The sequence below is a fragment of the Podarcis liolepis genome (assembly GCF_965112155.1).
Source record: "Podarcis liolepis genome assembly, chromosome: 4".
Taxonomy (NCBI): domain Eukaryota; kingdom Metazoa; phylum Chordata; class Lepidosauria; order Squamata; family Lacertidae; genus Podarcis; species Podarcis liolepis.
Window position 1 is genome coordinate 80,364,141 of NC_139558.1, and position 13,700 is coordinate 80,377,840.

At 45.6% G+C, this 13,700-nt stretch overlaps 1 protein-coding gene across 4 annotated transcripts in view; it reads left to right on the forward strand.

Annotated features, from left to right (window-relative positions):
* Nucleotides 1-685: 685 nt before the first annotated feature.
* The window catches only part of SLC7A1 (solute carrier family 7 member 1), a 38,704-nt gene continuing 25,689 nt past the window's right edge, over nucleotides 686-13,700 (forward strand). The window contains exons 1-2 of one of the 4 annotated variants that reach the window (XM_083498917.1): nucleotides 686-1,501; nucleotides 3,282-3,333. The gene's annotated coding sequence lies outside the window, so the exon portion shown is untranslated. Of the gene's footprint in view, nucleotides 1,502-1,751; nucleotides 1,913-3,281; nucleotides 3,334-13,700 lie in introns of those variants that run through there. The other 3 variants (XM_083498914.1, XM_083498915.1, XM_083498916.1) reach the window with 3 other exon arrangements.

Below are 13,700 nucleotides of genomic sequence, written 5' to 3' on the forward strand. Positions count from 1 at the left end.
GGACATATAAAGGGCCCCATTACCTTCAGTAGCTTAGGGCCTCATCAAACCTAAATCTGGCCCTGAGGATCCAGAAAAGGGTCCAGGTCGGTTCGTATGGGGAGAGGTGGTGCTTAGATTGCAGACTCTTCAATTGTCCCTATTCTTCCTGGGACAGTCCCGGATTTATAGAAGCTGCCCGTTTCTGATCTGATCCCAGAATGTCCCGCTTTTCCTTAGGACCTCCCTATTTTCATGGAAGAAATGTTGGCGAGTATGAGACTGTAGATCGCTTCACCAGATGTATGAAGTGTTATCCTGAGTTGCTGGTGCGTACATATATGTGCACGTGTTTGTCTGTTTTGATATATCTATGTGGTTGCGCTTGGGCAAAGAATTGTAAAGGAGCAAGAAGAAAACGAAATACCAAAAATCCACATTGTTAGCAGCGGCTATTCACAAAGCAAACAAAAACAGCATTAGACGGCACAGACCCGTCCAGGCTGAACACCCCAAATAAGCAAGCCTGGTATGACATGCCATTGCCCATTGCTCCCTTCCTGCCTTGACGAGCGCAAAGCAGAGGCGGCTTGGGCCCGGGTCCGTCCCCCCGCCCTCTCCAGTCCCTCTCGCGCTCTTTCTCTACAGCTGCCCCCTCCTTCCCTCCCCTTATCTCTCGGAGCCCTTCCAGTGACGCGGGAGATAATGACACACACGCGGTGACGCTTTGAACTTGCCGCCGCCTCCTCCTCCTCCGAGCCCGGGGCGGGGGAGGAAAGGTAAGCTGCGTGCGTGTGGCGGGGGAGTGGAGGGTACAGCCAGACGGAGAGAGGAAGGAAGCCGAGACGCAGCTGGCGCGCTTCACAGCCCTGCCCTCGGAACACACCCTTTGGGCGGGAATGCTGAGTGTGGAGCGGGAAAGGCGCGCGCGCGCTCAGCCTCCTGGGACGCGCCTAGCGGTGCCCCGGGCGCCTTTCCAAACGTGCCAACACTGGCCCTGGGCTACTGCGCCTGGCTTGACCGCCTCAGCCCGCGGACGCTCCTGTCGTCGTCGTCCCTCAATGCCCTTCTCTTCAGACGGCAGCGGCGCGCCCGCTTCCCGCTCGGCGGCGTCCTCCCTGCCTCCCTCCCTTGCTATAATAAAACCGCCGGAGGGAGTGGAGAAACGGCGAAGGCGGCGACGCCGGCCGTGAGCCGCTCGGAGTCCCTCCCTCCGCGCCTTATTCCCCGCCCTCGTCGCCTGCGGCTGCCTCCATTCACTACCGAGGAGGAGGAGCCGCCTCGACGCGTAGAGACGAGACCGCCTTGCTATGCAGCCAGCCCTGCCAGTTCCAGCCGTCGCCACCGGCAGCACCTTTTCGGCCCGCTCCTGAGATCGCGGCAGCTGGCGAGCGCGCAACTCGGCTTCACGCGCCATTCCTCGGCCGCCACCGCTGCCGCGCGTTCCTTCTCTCTTCCTTTTCCACCAGCTGCTGCTGCTGCTGTCACCGTTTCACCAGGAACTTGACCGGGCGCAGGCGGGGTGAGTAACCGGGGTGACCCCCAGGCAGCGGTTTCTTCCCCAGCGCCTGTGCCCTTTCTTTCTCCTCCAGCCTCTATACATGCATAGTTGGCTAGATCGCCTTGCTAGGATGCTCCTTTGAGCGGGAGAGTTGGAAGGCTCATCCGGAGAGGTGGGGAATCGGGGGGCGGGGGAAGCCCCGGGAACACGCGGGTCTGGTTCGCCCACATCTCTTTTTCTGAGCGAGATCGCGCTGCCTCCCTGGCTGGCTTTTCCGCCCGGCCCGGCCGCCTTCTCACTGAGCGAACATGTGCTCCGGACCTCAGCCACATGCTACGCGAGGAATCCATTTTGCGAGCAGCGTGGTGCATGATGCAATATTTATAGTGTAAGTCACGGCGTAGAGGAAGTCGGAAGGGACGCCCTGCCTAGGTAGATCGAATCGGGGATCATGCGGCTGGGGTGGGGGTGTTCAGATCGCCTTTTCGTTTCTTTTTCTCCCCCCCCCCAATTCCACCATCCCCTTCCCATATTGCGATTTCCAGAGGGTGGGCAAACTCTCCCCTTCCCCAACTGCGCACCGCAGGCATATGATGGGCTGATCTAATTTGTCTTTGGGAATGAAAGGCGTCCTGCCTTAAATGGCGCTTTTTTTGGTTCACAAGTGTGTGTGTGTGTGTGTGTGTGTGTGGTTGCGGGAGGGGCGAGACATTACTACAGTGCAATTCCGTCTTTGGTCTTAAGTGTTTATGGAGGGGACTGCCCCAGGACTACAGTATTAGCATCTCTCATACTTTGGCTCGATATATCCTTCTGATGCAATTCACCTACGGATTACATTAGAAGTAGTGAGCCAGTTATTTACGGTAAAGAACCTTCTTGGCCTTCCTTGCCAATAATAGCAACGGAGCAGAGAGGCAGGGCTAAATAAATCCAAGGCATAAGATGTGTAGAAACTGCTGCTCAGACCCATGTGCTGAATTCTCTGCTTTTAGGTATCTGTTCTTCCATTTTTTGGGGGGTGTAATCAGATATTCCTCCTAGGTGCTAGATTCCTTGCTGCTTTTAAAGAAACCTGAAAACTAGAACACAAGCAGTTGTAATGAAGCCCAGATAAGGCAAGGCAGAGTGCTTGTGTTTGCCCAGCATTTAAAGCCATAAAGTTGGTTTCAGTGACTTTCTCTTGCCTACTGCCTCTAAACTGCAGTGGAAATTTTGAATGTGATTTGGAATGCACGGATCCAGTTTGTTTGCTTAAGTTTCTAAGGGAAATTGCTGCTGTTAGGGGCAGGAAATCACATTAGAATAGTATCAAGGGATTGTTAATCACCCTTGATGTCTGATGGCTTTTTAAGCTAGCTGTTGTTGCCAGTTACTATAGTGGAAATATGCCACATTATTTATTTTTAAGAGTGAATGTACTGTACTGTCAAGAATCACAGTTGCTCCAAAATAAAAGGAACAAGCCCTCAACAAATCCCTTCTAAACTCTTTGGCAGGTTTGCACTAACAGGGTGTCATTTGAAAGCCAATACTTATGCAACTTTCATTTTTGCAAAGTTACTTATGGTGCTTGGATTCAAATTCTGAAGTATTGCAAGTAACCCATAGCGCTCTACTGCCAGACCAAAAGCTGCCTAGATAATCTGATACCCAAGCTGCAACACCGCTAAACCAGTGGAAGCCAGAGGAGAACTTTGCCTCACAGCTACTTCTAAGCGGCTGGATGATACCCTTGGCTTGTGGGAATTGGGTCATAAGGGTATAAGCAGCCACGTCATCAGAATATTGCCCTTTCTAGGTCAGGATTGCATATCAGAAACCCAGTGTGACTCTTCAGGTCTTCAACAAGGGTATGTTATATTCTGCAATTTCCTTTATACTGAAAATTCTGGGGAATGACGGTACCGTGTCCGCTATGAAAAGCACATCCTCCTTTTTTGTTTGTATCTTGATATCATTGTGTATCTTTTAAGTTGTCCAGTTTTTAAAACAGACTTTTCATTTACAGGTATTCTAGGTGTTGTTTTTTAAAAAATTGACACATTAACTTGCGTTGAGTTTGTTTTGCAATAAAAGCTCTCTGAAGTAATGTTTAAATTTGTTCCTCTTCTTGGTTTGCTGCTAAACTTTGCATGCTTTGTTGAAGCCAGAGTCACTGGATACAAATAACAAAGCAGTGCTAGCGCTTGGAATGTTTTAGTAACAGGTATCCAAAGTTTCACATACATGCTTGGCCTGGTCAACATTCCTTCTCCTTTGGCCACAGTGAACTGGTTGGGTTGTAACATTGCCATAGCCTTGTTTTGTGAGAACAAGCCTTATGTTTATATTCTTCCTCCTTCCTCTAGAGTCGTCACAAAGAAGAGATCAGAAGCTTTTGATTCTGTTTAGATGCAATTTAGCATTGTGTCTGAACCTGACAAACTTCACAATGCTTGGACACAATTACAGATTACAATTTCTAGTTAATCAGGAACGGAAATCTTAAATCTCCTTTCTTCATCTGTGTGTGATGGGGAGTAGGGGGGTTCATACAAGCCCAAGGCATGTAACAACAAACCATAGTTTGTTAAATCTGTACCGTGCCCACAATATTAGCTGGTACCAAAATTTCGCAACTCCTGGAATGACCTCACCTGATGCTGAGATAGTAAATAAAAGCAGTGTTAAGTGTGTGAACTGCTTCAAATTAATGAAAGCTTCCCTCCCTTTTATTACTTCTGCAATTATGATCCTTTTTATAATGATTATAAAATAATTATGGTGTAATTATATGAGAACAGCTTTGTTTCCACTTGCCTTTTGAGACATTTTGCCTGCAGATGCTTTCTTAGGAACCAATTCAAACAATGTTTTCTCACTCATTAGAATAATCTGTTCAGATGAGCAACATAGCACATGAGCTACTAGGTTGTGGGGCTCACAGGAGTATCTGAAATCTCCAGTATTCATTTCAGAATGTAAGGCGATTCATGTGTTACGATGGTCACATACAAATGGGGCTGTTCACCATACTGTCAGCTGTGTGTTTGCCTGAGGAGCAACTGGCCTCAGGTGTGTTTTGTTTCTTTGATGTTGGCATGGGTCTTCTATAACTGCTCCAAGGAAGAAGGTGTGGGGGAACTAAAACAAGAAGATATGATAAAATAGGAAATCTTGATGAGGCATTCTGGCAGGAAATGCGCATCAACCTGTACAGTGTTGGGACATGCAATAACCCTTTCAGTCTAGTTATGTCTTTGTTTGCTGAGAATTAACAGTGACCAGGTATATTGAGAATATAGTTTTGGCTCTCCTCCTAATTAGCTGATTAGCCTTCTGTGAAAGTGACTCTTTCCCTACTCTGCTTACTTGTCTCATTAACTCTTCCTGCGTCAGTGCAGCCTGTTGGAACTCTGGGTCCTGTCCTGCCTTTACAGTGACCTCCCAATTCAGCCTTTAATTTTCTTTTCTTTCATGCTTTTGTTTGGGTTTGTTTTCCTTCCCATTATAGCGTTTCAGCTGTTGGAAACAAACTTGGTGATAGGTAAAGGATTAAAACAGAGAGTCTGCATCTCACTGCCACTTACTATTATGCCAGCATGCATAAGGATGTAGGAAGCTGATGCACACTGAGGCAGATGGTGGGTCTAGCTAGCCTGGGATTGTCTACACTAGCCTTCCCCAAACTGGTGCCCTCCAGATGTTTCAGACTACAATCCCATCAGCCTTGCCAGCAGGCTAGTCTATACTGATGGGCAGCTGGGTTCCAGGCAGGTGTCTTTCCTAGCCCTATGTAGACGAACCTAGGACATTCTGCATGCAACTCATGTGCTCTAGAGTTGAACTATGGGCCTCCCTATAAATATCTACATGTTGATGCAGAGCCAGCCCAGGGTGCTTTGCCGCTTGAGGCAACCCCCGCTCCTGGTGCCCAGCAGTGCCTCCGCCACCACGGATGTGCCCCACTGCTCTTGTGCAGTGTTAGAAACTCAGATATATGAGCTAGCTGCCAATTGGCCCCTTAAACCAGGGTTACAGTTGCCAGAATGGAATGCCTCGTTTTTGGGCCAGAGGGCTAGAAAGTCATATTTTTTTAATACGACTTTTGAGTTCCTGAAATTCATTCTGATTGTGCAGATAAAATATAACGGATAGCATTCATTGTGTGTTGTTAGTGTGTGAAAACAGCCAAGATGCAAGGATCCCTAGGCATGCTCCTCCAGATGGGGCAGATGGCAGGCACCATCTTGAGGCCCAGGCATTTTCACTTGGTCACAAGTGGCCAACAGCCAGGTGCAAAATGCACCTGATGAATTTTGAGCACTGTTCCTGTGGGCATGGCCTGCCGCTCCCGTTCCCCCCTCCTTCTCCTTGGGTGCACCCCTCTGCTACCATGGCGTGTGAGGGGGCGACAGCAAAGTTGAGTGGCGCGTTCCTTGGGTCCAGATCTGCCGCCAGAGTCAACCATGTTGCCTCGCTTTATGGCCCTGTGTTAATACCTGGTTTCAAACTGGAGACCTTTTGTGTGTTAGAAAACACACCAAGGTCAACAGATGCAAATACATTTTTCTGTAGAACCTTGTTTTCTCTGTAACCAGTAAATCGGGAACCTTATTAGTGGGGAGCTAAAGTTAGTGGGGCTGGGAGATTCTTGCAGGAAAACAGCCACATTTGGAATGACTTAAGGAGGGTTGCATACGGCGCTGCGATGCGTAGGTAAGAGTTTGTATTTTATGCAGAGATTTAGTTTGCTTTGTGCTGGGGGTGACTTACTTGAAGCAGCTTGCTTCAGTCTAGGCACTTGTCTTCACTGGGAAGCATTTTGCCGCAAGCCAAAGTTTGTTTGGTGGGATCACTGCATTTGTACAAATACAGATAAGCACAGTCTTCTCCTTTCTCAAACAGTTGAACTTGCAACTGGTGACCTTTTAGGTAAAGATCCTCTCATTTTCTTCTGGGAGAAGAGCAGCATTCTTGAGAATCCTCAGTCCTTGATACCTGAGTTGTGAAAGTCCTTGCTTGGGCAATACGTGCTCCATCCCCCTTGAGTAAGTGCTGTAAAACTTGCTTTAAGAATAGTGAAAAGGCAGATCTCACATAATTTCTACCATGGATCTAAGGAAGGGGTGGAGAACCTTTTCTGGCTTGTGGGCCAGATACTTTTCTTCACCCCCTGGTGGAACCACCCACCTGTCAATCAGCTGACATCACACTTTGAAGTCCTGATTGTCAGCAGCCTCCACTCTCCTATTTTGAGCTTCTAGGCTTGGTGCCTTGAGATCTGCAGGGAATGCCCTGCCCACACCCCCAATCTTTTTCTTTGGACTTTGGGGAGTTGAATATTATCTGTAGACCAACAGTCAGTAACCTGACTGGGGGGGGGGGGGGGCAAAAAAACCTGGTTGTTCCTTAGGTAGTACAGTGGTGCCTCGCAAGACGAAATTAATCCGTTCCGCGAGTCTCTTCGTCTTGCGGTTTTTTCGTCTTGCGAAGCACGGCTGTTAGCGGCTATTAACGGCTTAGCGGCTTTAAGAAAAAGGAAACAAACTCGCAAGAACTCGCAAGACGTTTCGTCTTGCGAAGCAAGCCCATAGGGAAATTCGTCTTGTGGAACGACTCAAAAAACGGAAAACTCTTTCGTCTTGCGCGTTTTTCGTCTTGCGAGGTACCACTGTACTGTCAAACAAACACAGTGTCCTGGGTAAAGTAATTTTGTTTGGATAATGCACGAGGTCCTAGGAATACGAAGTTTCAAAGCAAATGCAAAACAGTGCGATGCATGACTTAAGAAACCATCTTTGATTATAAATGTGTTCATGCAAGTGACTTGTAACGCAGGTAGGCATGAACACATGTGGTTATAGGATAAAAGACTTAAAATCATAGCAAGAACAAGTCAATTTATAATTTTCCAGGATGGAATAAATCAAAAAACAAACACTGGAGTTCATTGTTTTGAATTTGAAGATGTTAAAACGGAAGTAGGACATTTAGTAGAACTAATTTAAGGCTGCAGCCCTAAGAATGTAAAAAGATGCAATTGCATCTTAATAGAGCATCCTAAGTGGCTGATCAGATACCTTATGGGAATTCTGCATGCAGGACATGAACACAGTAGCAGTCTCATCTTTCCCAGAATCTGGTGTTCATCCTGTGCTCCATGAATGTGTCTACCCCTCCTTAAATTAAAACTGTCATAAGTTGGTTCTGTCACTACATCTTGTGGTAGCAAATTCCACTGTTTCACTATGCATTACTATTACAGTACTATTTTACATGTTCTGAATCTTCTGACATTCAGCTTTATTGCATGAGACAGAAAGAAAAACCTTCTTTTTCTACTTTTTCCACACTCTGCATAATTTGTGTGTGACAGCCCCAACCATCTTGATTTTAAACCAGGGAAAGGAAGTGGATATGGTAAGCAGGTTAGATCCAAAACTGCCCCATCCCCGCAGATCACTTTGAGCTCTCTTACCCGTCAGTCAATTTATTGTAATTGGTGTACAAATAATATTCGCTAAAAACAAAATGATAAGCAAAGAACCTTTCAAAGGTTAAGTTGATTACTGTGGAATTACCCTGTGGCACTAATTCTTAAACAGCTTAGCTGTTTGCCTGTTGACTTCTGAGCCCAGTTCTAGGTTGGCATCTAAAGCCCTGAAGAACCTGAGACCCAAATGAGAGAGCACCTTTTCTTGTATCAACCTGCCTCTACATTACAACCAGTCAGTGAGGCTTTCTTTATAGCCCCTGTCCTGAATAAGTTGTCTGGTATGAGATCCTTTGGCAGGGGCTTTTCAGTGGTGGCACCATGGCTGTGGAACCTTCTCCTCACTGAGCTGATTAATGTTGATTTTTTAAAATATTGTATATAATGTATGTGATCCCCTGGATATGATGATAGCCCAATGGATGCCCAATCGTGCAAAAATTAGGAACATTTCCTCACTACTAGGAAACATAACAAAATTAGCTAAGGGGTGTGCGCGTTGCTGGTCTGAGTATAAATGCCTCCTGTTGGCTTGGTAGTATTGGTTGTGTGGCCTATCCATTCCAGTACCTTTTAAAGAGTTCTTGCAAGTTCCTTGAAAAACATCCCTGTGGAATTTAGCCTCTTTTCCAGATGATTATTAGCCAGCCAAAGTTCTTCCAATAAAACCCCTAGTCTATTAAGCGCAGCACATTCTTTATAATCGTATTGTCCAGTAGAGCTCTGCCCGTTAAGTCAGCTTGCAGGAGATGCTTGTGGGACTTGCATTCTTGGTTTCCATGGCGATATTACAGCATGACCTGATACTTTTATGCTGCCATGTTCCCCCCCCCCCCCCCCAGAACTCGGGCCTAGTTCTCTCTGAGGTAGTAAACCTTCAGTAACATTTCAAATGGCAGGGAGCCTTCATGAATGATGAATGCTAACCTACACAATACTTTTCCTGTCCCCTATTTCTCTAGACATGCTATATTTCTATGTGCCCATAAAAAAACACACCCAACAATTCTGGAAGAAGGGTCAAATGCTTGGACCCCACCAGCGTGTCTGAAGTGATGCAGACCAGGTTTAACACCTCAGTGGGAAGTAGGCCTCGTTCTCTGCACCTTGGGGGTTTTGCCACAGTAAATGTTGGTTGTGTCGCCTTTTCTAAGTTTGCATTAAACTTCCCATCTGTTAAGGTTCTGCAGTTTCCATGGCAAGTGTGCTGTTTTCTTCTGGTGAGCATATTAAACTCCAGTTTCTCTCCTAACCTGGTGGTGACAGCAGGAATCTTTGCCACAGTTATGTGGCACAGAGAGGGCCTAGGAGCCCTAGAGGAACTCTGCAGGTAAGCTGTGCCCCTATCTAGCGGGGAGGAAATCTGAAGTGCTTGGGGGTACAGAGACAAAACTGCTGGGTTGGGAGACTGTAAACTGTAAATCCTCCCTCCTCCTCCCAGAAGAAGTGTTAGGAAACTGCCAAGCTCTATGTACATTGATCATGCTCTAGAAATATAAATTTATGTATTTAAAGAAGAGCGGGGGGGGGGGGGGAGCCAGAGAGAGAGAAACCTTGCATTTCCAAGGTTTTAAGAAGGAAAGTGAAAATTGCCAGGGTGTGGATACTTTTGTTTTATGTCCCTCTCTTGCACACTCAAAAATATATACACTCATTATATCTAGAAAACAGGATGCATAAGACCTTTGTTGCTAGAAGATCTGAACATTCCATTTTGACTGAGAATTCTTTCCACTTTTACCGAGCCTTCTGAATCAACCCCACAGACTGTGCCTGCCTTTTCTTTCTTTTTCTCTTAGAAAATTGCAGCCCACAAAGAAAATGAAACCACCTCCTATGCATTAAAGACAACAGCCTTATTCAGATGCACAATCGTCAGCTTATTTAGCTAAGAACAATATGCACCGTGTATCAAACGTGGCAGGGATTTTATTGAAAGTACACTTCCTTGCGATGGTGTAGATTAAAGACCACTTCCTAGAAAAGGGTAACCTGGGAGTTATACAGCCAGTTTTAACTCTGTGCTCTTGCTTGGGGTCTCTACCTTTTAGATTTTCTTTATAATCCACAGAAGTGGTACAAATTAAGAGTCTCATATTAAATTCCGAAACCATCTATTCCAGAATGATCCCCCAGATTTCACTATAGTTTTAGAATGTGTAGCCTGAAGACACTAATCACTAAATATCGGAGATATGAATCGGTATTCTCAGTACTTGTTTTTTCTAAGGGCCTCTTTATATAATGCATTTTTACACATGAAATGTGAATGCGACAAACAGGTGTTTGAAAAAGTGTGTCCTCTGGGAATGTATCTTAGAGCTGGTATTGGCCGCAGGTCCCTGCTGAGTCTGCTAAACTTAAACTTGTTTTTCTTCATACAGAATAATTGGTAACTATCTGAAAGATGATAGGTAATTTGGTTAGAGTGTGGTGCTGATAACGCTCAATCCCTGTGTGGGACAGCTGCATATTCCTGCATTGCAGGGGGTTGGGCTAGATGACCCTCGGGGTCCCTTCCAAATCTATGGTTCTGTGAATATACGTTCCTAATTTTCTACTAGAACGATTAGCTACCAGTGCACACTCAATTATGTATGAGTGAGGCAGCAGTTATGAGTCACTTTTCCAATAGATGATAATATTCCTTTCTGAGTCCCGCATTTTTAAAGCTTCAGTTCTTTTTTGTATAGGATTTGGAAATGTGATTTTAATTAAGGAATATACTGCATGTGATCATCTCCTTTCTGCAGGGCCTTTTGAAGCCGGGTTCTTGAGCATCTCCAGCAGATTAAAGCCACAAATCAGGTGTGGGGTAATTTTGTCCTGCCAGATCTTATGGGACTCCAACTCTCATCAGCACCACCCAGTATTACCAATAGTCAGGGAAGATGGGATTTGTAGTCTAGCAACACCAGTAGCTCCACAGCCACATCAACTCTAATGTGTATATTGTGAATGTAGCTGTTAGGTTCTGACCGTTGTGATCCTTTGTAGAACAGCATGGTGAATGTGCTTTTGCTCTTGTGAAAATTATGAAAGTTTGATTATAAGCAGTATTTCTCACTTGGTTATTGAAGAGTTCCCTCCCCCCATTCAATAATTTTAGCTATTAGGCAAGCGACGCAAGTTGCATTGCCTTTTCATTAATAGGTGTACATATATCGCAAGAGTCAGTACCCACTCTGGGCTCAATACCCACCCACTTTTTTAAAAAAATAAAATGACTGACATTAGTGTCTGAAGGCAAATAAGTGTGTGGGTGATGCTGCCATGGCAATGCTTTCTATTGACAAGCTGTTCAGTTCTGATCTTGTCACTTACTGAAATACCATTAAAATGTAAGGTGCGTGGGTACATGTGCACAGCGCACGCACACAGCCTGTCACTCAAGCCTATTTGCCAGCACTGCAGGAAAGAGGCACTCAGTGATGATGCAATTTGAGCGGTTTGTTGCAATCGCTGCAGAGCTGCTGGGGAGGTCCTGTTCAAAGAAGAATGTGGTCAGAATAGTTATAAATGGTTGGCTTAAACCTGAAGGGAGGGAAGGATGAATGCTGAGTATTCTAACTGGAGAGAGGGAGAGGCAAAAGATGCCCATAGGTATTGAAGAAAACAGTAGTATCTATTGTACGTACAGTGTCGTTCAGCATAGTGCAAGTACCTCAGGAAATGTGAAATACATATAAACAGAATGTTGTTCCCACAGGAAATTTACATGCTAGTGCATTTAAGCCAGCAGGACATTGCACAAATAATGTTCCTTGCTTCTGTTGGTTTCATGTAGATGTAAAAAAGGTTAAAGGTAAAAGACCCCTGGACGGTTAAGTCTAGTCAAAGGTGACTATGGGGTTGTGGTGTTCACCTCGCTTTCAGGCCGAGGGAACTGGTGTTTGTCCACAGACAGCTTTCCAGGTCATGTGACCAGCATGACTAAACCACTTCTGGCGCAACGGAACACCGCGACGAAGCCAGAGCACGCGGAAACGTTGTTTACCTTCCCATTGCAGCAGTACCTTTTTATCTATTTGCACTGGCATGCTTTTGAACTGCTAGGTTGGCAGGAGCTGGAACAGAGCAATAGGAGGTCACTTCGTTGTGCAGATTTGAGCTGCCGACCTTCTGATCGGCAAGCCCAAGAGGCTCAGTGGTTTAGACTACAGCGCCACCCGCATCCCCTGATGTATATGTATATATATGGCTGGCTGAAGCTATTCAACCCATACAGCTACATTCTGGTGATGAATATTACCAGATATTCATCTGGCTAGGCAGAACAGGCTGAGCTTGTAGCCGTGGGGGCATGTAAATGAGCCAATCAAATGTGCTTTCTGGATTCAATAAATATGCTATATTTAATCTATATCTATCTATCTATCTATCTATCTGGTCCACATGGTTGGAATATCTGACCCCTGCATGTGCAGGAACAGCTTGTTTTAAATAAGCAGCATTTCAAAGTAACCCACTTCTTAGAAAAACAATTGCTTTCCCATTCTTGATTGTAAGAGGGGAACATGCAGTGGGGGATTTCCTAACTAGGAAAAAAGTTAGTCACCTCTTCACTGAGGAATCTACATTAAACAAAAAAACGATTTATCTTTGTTGAAGGTTAGATTCCCTCCCCCTGCAAAAAAATCTGCTGTTGCTAGAAAAGAAGATGAAAAGTTAGGATTTGTGCTTGTTTTGAATGAAGGAATAATCAACAGGCCTCGAAAGTCCTACGATGTCACTGGGACTCAGAACTGGCAGTCTAGCCTCACCCTTCCTGATCTCACAATTTGATGTCTGCATTTTTTAAAGGCACTAACATAACCCAAATTCTGCAAGAAGAAAAGCTTAATTTAATTAATTGAGAGAGCCAGTGTGGTGTAGTGGTTAAGAGCGGTAGTCTCATAATCTGGGGAACCAGGTTCGCGTCTCCGCTCCTCCACATGCAGCTGCTGGGTGACCTTGGGCTGGTCACACTTCTCTGAAGTCTCTCAGCCCCACTCACCTCACAGAGTGTTTGTTATGGGGGAGGAAGGGAAAGGAGAATGTTAGCCGCTTTGAGACTCCTTAGGGTAGTGATAAAGCAGGATATCAAATCCAAACTCTTCCTCTTCTCTTCTAAATCCACATAGTTCCATATTAGCATTCTTCTACTAGACATGGGGAACGCCAAAAGGCTATGCAAAGCACAGAAAAACCACTCTAATCCTCTCTAGATCTTGCTCCTACTCTTCCTCTGCTTCTGAAAATTATTAGGCATTCAAACTTTTAGGTTGGAAGAGCAATTTAGACACCAGTGGGAAACCAGCAAGCAGGACGTGGGCTCCAGAACACTCTTCCCCTCCTGCAGTTTCTAGTGACTGGTACTCAGAAGCATACTGTCTCCCAATGTAATCCTTTGTCCAGGTAGCAGCTTTCTGCAGCTGGTTTGTGTGTGCACATAAGTTACAGAGCATTGCCTGACCCTAACTAAGCAAGATCATTTGTTTGAAGACAAGGACCACAGTTCAGCACAGAGCTAGATGTGTTGGGTTGTGGGCTAAGTGCCCAGAACTTCCCAGAAGTGAGACTGGTTACTATTTGGCAAAAAAGCATGCTTCTCAATGTGATGGAAAGCAAAACATCAAACGCAGTTTTGTTTGAAAGCCATAATTTTTTCTCTTTCGTCACTGAGGCTGAATCCTGACAAGGCAGAGGTCTGGTGCCTGGGTGGTACTTGGGCCTGGGAATTGAATAGGCAACTTGTTCTGG